Source organism: Camelus dromedarius, chromosome 2, assembly GCF_036321535.1.
Source record: "Camelus dromedarius isolate mCamDro1 chromosome 2, mCamDro1.pat, whole genome shotgun sequence".
NCBI lineage: Eukaryota > Metazoa > Chordata > Mammalia > Artiodactyla > Camelidae > Camelus > Camelus dromedarius.
In genome coordinates, this window is record NC_087437.1 from 114,063,558 (window position 1) to 114,075,302 (window position 11,745).

Genomic DNA, 11,745 nt, shown 5'->3' on the forward strand with positions numbered 1-11,745 from the left:
GCGTCTTCCTGTTGCATCCACATTTTCCAACAAAATCCACATTCCTCCCCGCCTTGACTGCCTTCCCTAGCATCCTATTAAGGGGACACTATAGGGCCACCTATGGCATGCATCTTGCCAGGTTCCTTCACTGTATGCAAATATCTGCCCAACCATCACCTCCTCTGAGAAGCCTTCTGTGATATGTCTGGTGTTGCCTCCTGGCTGTCCCCACCACGCTCTCTTCCGCTGCCTGGCATTATTTTCCTCACCTCGCGTGGGCCATCTGATGCAACACTGCTAATGTGTCCTGGGTTACGAGATTCCTGTCCCCACACTCTCCTCCTCCCACCCCCACTGTAATGGGGCGGCCTTGGCTGTTCCTTGGATGGGCACCCAGCACAGGGCAAGGCACAAAGCAGATGACTGACAGGTCCATGGAATTCCTTACTTAATCCATTTCCCCCAAAGATGGGCTAGAAAGGCCCAGAAAGGGGGCATGGCCCAACCAAGGTTACTCAGAGACTTGAAATAACTGAACATTTTGTTCAAGTTCAGAAATCTTTGCCTTTAAGTATTTGTTCAGTTTTTTGTTTTGTTTTATTTTGTTTTTCAGGAAAAAAAATTAAAAGTAATTGATGGGGACTATTTTTCCCCCAAGGGAAGCCCAGAAAAGCAACTGTATATTCTATGAAGAACATAAATATTTCTTAGTCACGAACCAGAGATTTTCAAGTAATTCTCAGAAATTCCTAGGAATTTTGAGCCTTGACCTTCCTCTTCCCACGATGAGTTAAAAGCCACAAAGGCGGTGGCGCACACAGATTCTGTATATAATCCGGGGGCCATGCATGTTCCCCTCAAACTCTCACCGCTCCTCATGCAAAGCTTCACAGCCTCAGCTTCCAGACCCCTCACGCTGAGTAGCCAGGCTTGGGTTTAACACCCCTTCATCCCAGGTCCCTGGGACAATGAAGCTCCCTCCCCCATCCCCATGGTCTTCTGTGTTTTTTTCGAGTCTCTCTTTTGAGTCCTTCTTCATTTCATCATCTCAGTAAACTTATGAAAGCACGATCTGTATCCCATTTTAAAGATTGGGAAAACTGAGTCTCAGGAAGAGTCAGTAACTTACCCCAGGCTAGTAGAGCTCACCGAGACAGCCTGCCCCAGTGCCCAGGGCAGCTCCTCATTTCATACTAAGACCTGATGATCCCTTTTTGATTTATGGGAGATGCCGAATCAGGAGGGCTCCTGGGGAGAATGGAACAGAGAGGCCGCGTGGAAGGGGTGGAAGCTTGGGCTTTGGGGTAAGCGTTCGGTTTGAATTTACGAACTATGGGCAGGTTATTCAACAATTCAAAGTCTTAATTGTCTGATTCAAAAAATATAAAGAAAATGGTATCATCCTCAAACGGCTGATATAGGATTAAATGAGACAATATAAGAAAGGAGTACACAAATGTACATGTATGACTGACACATGATGCTGTACACCAGACGCTGACACAACATCGTAAAGTGACTATATATATACGACATGATCCCTTGGACGGGCGGTGTATTACCCCCTGTGGAGTGGATAAGTAATAAGTAAATACATTATCTATGAAATGAGGTGGGAGAATGACTGTGTACATCTGCAGGTGTATGTAAGTATATCGAGGCTGGGGGTCAGCCTGTAAGCCTCTGCGTGCAGAAGCTCTAATGGTATAAAGAGGGGAGATTCTCAGTGGATAACCTTGGAGACACAGGCTGACCTGCAACTGCTATAACCTAGATCTTCTCAGAAGGACCGACAAGCTGGAATACCTGAGAAGGCCACACTCCCAGGAACGGCCGGGAGGGCAACAGCATCGGATGATGGCAGAGGGTGGCGACCCAGAGCACGTCAGCAAACAAACTGGTTTCCTTAAAATGCTACTGTTTCCTTTTACCAGTGAGTGGGCTTGACAAATTGAGCAAATAAGAAGAGAAAAATAAAAAGTATGGCCAGTTCAATTTGAATTGGGAATAAATGAGTATATTTTTATTGTAAGTATAGTCCCTGCAGTATATAGTAACCCTTGCTTCGAGCAATACTGGGTTCTCTAAACCCTTTCTCCAGTTTAACCACCGTGCAAGTGACTGTGTTTGAAATCATAAGTCTCCAGATGTTGTAGGACCGGTTAATCCAGGATGGAATTTACAACACTAAATTAAAGAAAGATTCACAAATGAACCGTATCGGGAAACCAAAACAGCATTGCTAATATTATTCTTAATTTACCCTGTAGTTGCAATGCAAATCTCTTCCTCCACGTGTGTAAAATAACTCTGAAACATAAATTTTAAGGTTTTTTTTTTTTAATTCTCAAAATACATATTCTTCCCATTAAAATACCAGACATTTAGGGAGGCTGTATTTCTTTCTCCTAAATGAATAAAATAAACAACACTTCGATTCATGTTTTTAATCACTCCATTCCATAGAGGAGAACTAATAATCTTGATGGAAATTTCCCACAGCGTCAGTATTGTTTTAGTTTGTGCTATCAAAATTTACCCATATGGTCTGCAAAGATTTACAAATATTTAAGGTTTTGTAAGCACGGTGATTTCTTTAAAAGTTTGGAAAGCCCAGATTAGTATTAAAGACTATTTCGAAAGGTTTTAAGCAAGTGTCTATGAGTCAAAGTCTGTGAAAGGGGAAAAGAATGATTATCTGAATACTCGCTCAAAAACCCCATCTCCAGCAGTTTGGGGTACAACTAGAGAAGGCCAGTGAGAGATTCTGTCCTGTCCTTGACATATGTGAATTTCATCTGATGAGCTTGGACCCTGCTCGTGGGAGCAGCTAGTCATCAATGCGCATGGCCTTGACGTTGACCCATCTCAGCAGTACTTGAGAAACTCATTTAATAATTGTTAGCAGAGAAGTTTATTTCCATGAACCAGCAAACCTGTCAAGGGATGATTTGCAAACTACCTTGTGCCAAGGATCCTCTGAAGGTCTTCATTTGGAGCAGACGTACTCCCAGCCTCTCCCAACTCTGTCGTGCTGATTCATTTTGGGGGGTGGGGGTGGGGAGGCCAGGGGATCTTGCATTTTACCCACAACCTCAACTGACCCGACAGCCAGCGCTGCTCTAAACACCCGTCACACACTCTGAAGAACAGTGCTGTACCCTCTATAAGCCACTCATAAATCTATAAAGACGTGGGCAAAACTGCAGGGACAACTTCAGAGTGGCTTACAGGTTTCAAGTCTCAGCAGAACGTCAATTCAGGGTTAGAGGGAAAGTGAAACTAACGCGGACAGAAGGGAGCCGCAGGGACAGCCAGCTTTCAACGGTTCCCTCTCGCTTCCCCTCAGCTCCTGGGCTTGGGATTAAATGTGGAAGTGTCAAGCTTGAGAATTAAATGCAGAGCCTTTCAGAAAGGCTGCCTGGACAAACAGGCCAAGGAGGAACGTGGGTAGGAGGTGGACTTGGGGGCCTCGTGAGTCCCCCACACCCCGCCCTGCACAGCTGAGTTGCCTGGTCTAGACTCAGGAGCAGCATTTAATGCCACGCTGTCCTCCTTTGCATTTGAGCAGCCTTCCTGGCTCAGACGTCTCCCACGATAACAGGTTTTGTACCACCCCTCTCCTCCGACGTAGAGAAATGACCTAAAACAGCGAGTACAATTTTCCATTTCTTACTCACTCAAGACACGGGCTGCTTCTGTCTTTAAATGGCCACGATGTCTTGACGCAGTTACCCAGAGTCCTCTCAGTGTGACTTCTCCTAAGACACGGGTCACTGTTATGATGCAAATAAAAAGCTGTTGCCAAGGACCACAAGAGTGTCAGCTTCCAACAAACAGCGAAACTGAGATCAGAAACTAGAGCTGGAGGCAAGCACAGCTGGGTGAGCAGAGCTCAGCCTGGGAGCCTGGCTGCTTGGGTCTGAATCCTGGTTCAGCCCCGCTGTTGTTGGGTGTCTGTTTTCTCATCTTTAAATCAAAGAAAAGGCTAGTACAAGAACTGGAGAGGAATGAGAAGGAAACTGCCAGGGATGCTACAAGGTTTAAATGAGTCAACTGATAACAAGTGCTTAGTATCAGGTATGGATCAAGTGCTCAGTAAATAGCTATCATCATCATCATCATCAGAAGAAGAAGAAGAAGAGAATGTTTACAAAATATTGGCACCCCCATCAATTCCATGGACCATCATTACAGTCTTCTTGCATCCTGCTAAATAAGAAACAGCTATTGCTAATTACTAGTTCCTTCCATCCATAAGCCATGCTAAGGGGCACTCAGCTCCTTTCTCCTGCCTAGAAACTGAGCATATTTGCAAGTGTCTGAAACTGACACTCTGTTAACTTTACACTTTTTACACCTAAGTAGATTAATGAAACTTTTTTTGCTACATTTTGAAAGCAATTTCTTTCCCTGAAATAAAACAAAGATTCATTCTTCTCCTTCTTTATCTGTGTTCCTCTCTGTCTCCCATCTTCTGCTTTTCCACCTTCTCTTCCCTTCTTTGACTCTCTGTCTGTCTGTCTGTCTCAGTCACACACACACACCATCATCATTATCCCAAAACAGAAGTATAGTTATCAAGAGGAAAATACCCAAGTGCCTGATTTCCTAACATAAACATTTTCATTTTATTTCCTCTGGTTTCTCCACGCACCCATGTGAAGAAAATTGAGAAACTCTAGAACCCTGGTAAATTAAATGACTAGAAATATGCTTACAACATCCAGTCTTTGAAATTCTCTCATCCCCTCCTTCCTCTTTCTCTCTCCCAGCAATGTCGCAGACACACATAAGGCTGAGTGTCTTGGAGAATAAATGAACAAATAGATTTACTCACATTGAAGTCATGTGTTCTCTGCATCTCAATTGTTATCAAATACTTTGGGGCCAAGGTTTACTAAGATGAGTTGTAAATCAGCAGAAAGTCCCAAATCCTTTCACTGAGGCTGCACCTGTACGCGTCACACATCTAAGTGGAACCTCAACTGATCATATGATAGAATAAGGAGAAATGATGCAGCAGTTGTTCATTTTTTCCAGCTTTTTGAGATATTATTGATGTATAACATGTACATATTGCAAAATGTATATATATATTGCAAAACAATTACCACAGTAAGCTTAGTTCACGCCTCCACTGTCTCACGTAATTTCCATTTTTTGTTTGTGTGTGGTGATATAACTTAAGACCCACTCTCTTAACAACTTTCGAGTACATGATACAGAAGTCATTTGAAGATATCGTGAGCAGAGCTGTACAGCTTTAGGACCTGGTGGAGTCCTTTTAGGGGGAAAAGGCAGTTGGGGAAGAAAAAGTAGAAAAGAGGTGAACTGAGATCACAAGTCTGATTCTGATGAGACCAAAACATTTCCTAGAAGTCAGGATGGGAAGTCAGTTTTTGCAGGTTCTGGCATTTCACAACTTCTGAGGATGTGCAGGTGCTTAAAACGGACTTTTTATTTCTTCAATCTCTCTGGCCTCTCGATTCGCAAGAGGACCTTCTCTGGGTCAGGATAGTCACAGTGCCAAAAGTTCATGGCACTGTTTTCCCATAAGAGTTGCATGATGGCCGGGCTCTCTGGAAGTGTAAAAGATCTCAAAATGCAGGATAATCTTTGTTTACTCAAAATCTCCTTAAAAGGTGGTGTTGTACAATGTTAATTCCTAGAATTACAGAAAAAAAAAACCCTGAAATTTTAACTTCACGTGGAAGAAATTAACCACAGCACCTTGTACTTTCCAGTATTGCTTTGCATGACTCTGATGCAGAATTCCAGCAGATAGAAAATATTTTTCTTACTTTTCTATAACTAGGGCTTCCAAAAGGAACCACCCAGATATAATGGTCTGCCTAGAAAAGCTCAATCGTATTCATATCTACAAATTAGTTATCCAATTCAAGTTAATTATCCAATGCAAATTAGGATTTTTTTTCCCTGAAGTGTTGATAACACCCATAAAGAATGATGCACAATGAAAGTTTGACACAGTATATTTTGCCCAGTAAAAATCTGAGTTAAAAATGAAGACTGTAACTGAAAGAAATAAAATGCAGCATAAAGGTGGCTTGGTTTTTATATGGTTTTCCTGAAACAAATTTCTTTAAGAAACTTCTAGAAATGTAATAGCTTTATTAAAGAATTTATTAATTTAGTAGTTTATTAACTTCTGTTGCCAGGCTGTAAAATACTGAAAATGCCGAAGTAAAATGAGATCTCCATTTCATTTAGTTACTCAACTGAGTGACTGGTTCACTTGAGTGACTGGTTATCAAAAGCCATCTCATGTATTAGTGGCTCAAAAACCTCCTCTCCATATTGCAAAGCCCTAAAAATAAATTAGAGCATGAGGAGGTCAACGGGAACGCAGAGGGTTGGACTTCCCACCCAGACAGGGCTCATTCTCAGTTGCTTTATTTCTGCGATGAAGCGCATTTCCTAGGCTCTCTGAGGAAGTCGGGCTGCTCAGTGACTTAAGTGACATGTGATGAGTTCTCCATCTTAGCCACCACATTAGCATCAGGGATGTGCCAATAGCTGTACTGTCCTAAATGCATACTTTCCAAAGCACTGATCTTGCCCGTTGCTTTCTGAAGCAGCATGGGTGCAGGCCTTTCTTGTCTCAGACGTGGGCAGCGGTGTCTCAGTGACACGGTCATCCGTGGCTTCAGTAAACATCTTCTTTTGGTTTGATTTCCCACTCTTCAGATAATTTATGACACTTTTCAGCCTCTTAAAACTAAAATCTAAATGCATTTTTTTTTGTTTCTTGTATTTTCTACACTAAACAGGAAATCAGTGTTACTAGAATCAGCAGAATTTTAGAATAAAGAAAACTAACTGTACCCTCCAAAATTAACAACGAAAGGCCACCAAACTAATTAGCCGGAGACTACAGCCAGAAGTGCCACGTGATGTGCGAATGGTTTTTCACCCCAAAAAGACCAAGAGGAATTAGTATAATACAGAAAGATTTTCAATAAACACATTCATTTTAAGAGTAAATGGATTCTTTTTCCTCCACAAAATTAGAAAGTGAGAAAGTGTTGCAGAGACATCAGAAAGGCTAGGGTTATGTTTCAGACCTTACCCAAGGGAAAGAGACGGGAGAGTTGCCTCATCCTGGTATCATGTTTCCGGCTGTGACAGGAAGAGATAGGTCATCACAGATAAAAATGGAAAATGTTGTGAAAAAATCAAATACTTCTAAGAAAGACAAAACGCAAGATCCAGCTGTGGTGAATGTTAAAGGAAATGAGTGTTGCAACTTGTTGAAGCTCAAGACACATCCTTCAACATATTCTAGCGGTGGAACAGTTGAAGAGTGGTCCCAGAAAACAAAGCACCCCTGGGGTTGGGACCCCACTCCATGACCTTAGCACACCCTCACCTTCAAATTCCATGACTCATCTCTGCAGTTCTGTGCCCAACACCTCCTTGGAGGAAGTTCAAAATGTCTCACACTTTCTAGATATGCTTTCCCCAGGTCTGAGCTCAATCCTCTCTGAAATTTAAACTCTATTCTCTCTTAACTGACTCGCAACAGAAAAATACAAATACTTGCCACTTTCAATTCTCTTCCCCAAACTCAAACACAGGTTAGCTTACTTACTCTTCTCCCCATGGAATAGCTACAATTCTCCCGATAGACTAACTCTCCAAGTAGTGAAGGATCCTCTTCCTGGCACACGGACTCCCAGCAAACACTCAGTTCTGGCCTCCGTTTCTTCCCAAGGAGTTGCACACACCTGAAACTGCAAATGGCTTAAGAAAGTGTCCTTGCAACCACTATGGAGAACAGTATAAAGATGCCTTAAAAACCTCAAAGTAGACCTACCATATGATCCAGCAATCTCACTCCTGGGCATATATACAGAGGAAACTCTTAATTCGAAAAGATACCTGCACCCCAGTGCTGATAACCAGCCCTGTTTACAATAGTCAGGACATTGAAACAACCTAAATGTCCATTGACAAATGAATGCATAAAGAAGTTTTAGTATGCAATGTTACTCAGCCATAAAAAAGAATGAAATAATGCTATTTGCAGCAACATGGATGGACCTACAGATCATCATACTAAGTGAAGTAAGTCAGACAAAGATACATATCATATGGTATCACTTATATGTGGCATCTAAAATATGATACAAATGAACTTAGGAGTTTGGGATTAGCAGATACAAACTATTATATATAAAATAGATAAACAATAAGGACATGTTGTAGAGCACAAGGAACTATATTCAATATTTTGTAATAACCTATAATGAAAAAGAATATATATGTATAACTGAATCACTCTGCTGTACACCAGAAACTAACACAACATTGTAAATCAACTATACTTCAATTAAAAAAAAAAAAAGAAAGTTTCCTAGTAAAGGAGTAAATGATGCAATGATGCAAGTGATTGCTTTGCATCTCCTTTCCACCAAAATACTAATTAGGTCCATAAAAGCAGAGATCCTGCCTCCTTCACAGCAGACCCAGAGTTTAGTACTGAATATGTATTTGTTGAATGGCTGGATCACTGAGTGAATGAATGAATACACAAACACTATTCAGGGCAGAATTTGTCTTTTCTCATAACCCGACATGTTCCCATCTATTTTGTTAACATGGGACATAATACTCCCCAGCAAAGTGGGCTAGTTAATAATGGGGTCTGAGGGCCCTTCAGAGAGGGAGCCAGTGTGCTTGGAAAAACATGATAGTAGTAAGAGGAAAAGGAAATGTATTTGTTCCAAGGGAACTAAGCCTAAATCAAACATGTCTGACCGCTCAGATGGACTCTGAAAACAAATACAGAAATATTTATTGCCCGAGTTGTTGGGTAGACTTAGAACAAGCAGACTTGTTTGGGTCTGCATTTATAAATAGACTTAAGTACAATAAACTTCTTAAAAATTTCTGGTTTTAATTGTAAAGAATGTAGTGATTGCCTGGTGGGCGGGAAATAATAAAAATACATAACATTGCTTCAAAATTAACCTTTATGTTAAGAAAAGACTCACAAATTCTTATCAAAACATTTTGGAATAAAAGGTATTAGTATTTGCTTTAAAAGTATAACCAACAAATCCAGGCTAGAGCTGGATTTAAGCTGAAGAAAGCTCCTCGTTGGGGTCCTCAGATGGAAGCAGGGATGGAATATTCTGTCACCATCACTGACAGCCTGCAGCACCTGAGAGCCAGCAGCCACTCCACACCTTTAACCCAGACACTACGCTGCACTGTCCTCTGCCAGGACCATGGCCTTCACTTGGATTCATATCAGAAGTAAAATGAAAATGAAGCTGTGCTCCATTCACACTGATAGTGGCTTATATGTTGCACTGCACTTTACAGTTTACAAAGAACTTCTATATATTTTTCATTTAATCACCCTGACAACCCTATGAGGTAGATATGACAAATATTATGAATCTTTTCTTTTTTTAACTAAGGAAAATATACCTAAGAAGGTGCAGTTTTGCCCACTCTCATGAGGTGGCCATAGGCCTAGACCTCAGATATCTAAACCTTGGAAGAGTGGGTATCTTGCTCTCTGCTCAAGACAGATACCAAAAATGCCTAGATTCAGAGCCACAAAGTCAGCATTTATTTTGTCAAAACTTTGTTTACATAATGAAAAGCCAATTGAAATGAAGTAGAGCAGTAGAGAGGAAGGTGGTTCATGATGTCTCTGTGTCTCAATTTTCTCATCTGTAAAATGGACCTAACTATGAAACCAACTTCATAAACTTGTTGTGAGGTTTACACACCCTTTAGAGTGTAGACCCTGCACAAGGAAGGCAGTCATGTTCAATCAGTGCCAGCCATTATTATAAAAGAGGTGGTCAGGACAATCACAATAGGAAATATTTACTTTCCATCTCTTCTCTCATAGGATATCTAGACAGATGAATTCAAAATTTAAAAGGTGGATTGATTCTGTCAATAAGTCACTATCGTGTAGATCATAGGAGTGTTTTCCTGATATTATAACTAAACTATTTATTATTTAGCATTCCTGCTACATGGACAGCCACCTGTCTGGAACCAAACCAATGAGGCGGGACTGAAAAAAGCAATCTCTGTGCTTTCTGGGGTTGCATTCAGAGATGCTCTGATCTTCTGGTTCTCGTCCCATGTCCCCATCCACTGCTCATGAACAATAGAAATGCTAAGTTAGTACTAATGATGAGTTAAATATATAACTGTGTATGAAAGAAAAAAGAAAGAAAGAAAAATCACAGTTTCCAGAAATGAAGAGGGAACTGAAAGCAACGTCTGTGAGTGTTGGAACTGAAACTGTAGCTAGCCTGGCGACAGAATGAGAGAAAAGGGTTCTGGAGGAGGGAGATTCTAATGACTTGGGAATCGTGCCTCCCAGGGCTTAGGGATCAGGTTTTTGGTCAATCCAAGGTGGGATGTTGACGTTGAATCATTTGCATTAAGTCAGAATTCTCAAATGACCCCACCCTGATTCTCCTGTACCTGGTTAATCAAGATTACAAGGAAGATTATCTATACTCAGAGATCTTTGTGGTCGAAAAGAGATCCCCAAGAAAAATTGAAACCCTACAGATTGATATATAGGTTGAGATTGCATTCCACTACCTCTGTGGTTTACAAATTGTCAGAATGAGAATTTAACATAAAGTTTTTCCCAGCCTGGTGAGGTGCTGGGGTACCTAACATAAGCAAGTAAAAAATCACTCTAGAGGAACTTTCCTTAACCCAGATCACAGAGGATATTATGCTCACTGAAAATGAGTGCACGGTAAGGAATTTTAAAACACACCAACAAATTCTTTATTCTAAACAATGTAGAAGACTCAACAGAAATATTTGACATGTAAAGACATCAGGAAAAAATATCTGAAAAGAAGTGTAAATTTAAGATTCTAAAATAAAGATATGAAAGAATAAAAATCAATAGATAAAATATTTCATAGACCAAAAAAGTAAATTTTAATAATGACCAAATAAATGATAAGACATGAAAATTAAAGCTCAGTGGATGGGTTAATCAACAAATTAGACAAAGCTGAAGAAAGAATTAGTGAACTGACAGTCAACACAGAGGAAATTATACAGAATGAATCACAGGGAGATAAGGGCATGGAAATGGGTAAGTTAAGAGATGTGGTAGACAGAATGAGAAGACCCAGCATGAATCTAATTGGACTTCAAGAAGGAGGAAATCGAATGAGGAAGAAGTAATATTTGAAGAGAAAATGGTGAAGAATTTTTCAGAATCGATGAGAGATAAGTCACGAGATTAAATAAATCCAAGTCAGATGAAAAGGATATCCACATCTAGACTAAACAGAGTGAAACGGGAGAACACCATGTACAAAGAAAATGTATTCAAACAAAGAAACGAACAAATAAAACACCTGCACACGAATAGCAGTCAGATTGGGAGGAACTTCTGATCACAACTATAGAAGCAAGAAGAGAATAGAATATTGTATCCCATAAACTGACACAATATGGTACATCAACCATATTTCAATTAAAGAAAAAAGAGAATGAAATGACGTCTTCAAATGACAGAGATATTTTCCCACAAAAACATTGAAAGAGTTTATATGCCTAGGTCTTCACTGAAAGAACAATTAAAACATACTCCGTATGAAGAAGGAAATTGAACCCAGAAGGATGTGGTGAGATTTTTTAAAAATTAGCAAACAAAGACATTTGCAAGCAAACAGATGTCACTAATAAACATGGGCAATAGATTCAGTGACAATAGTGACTGATTTCCAT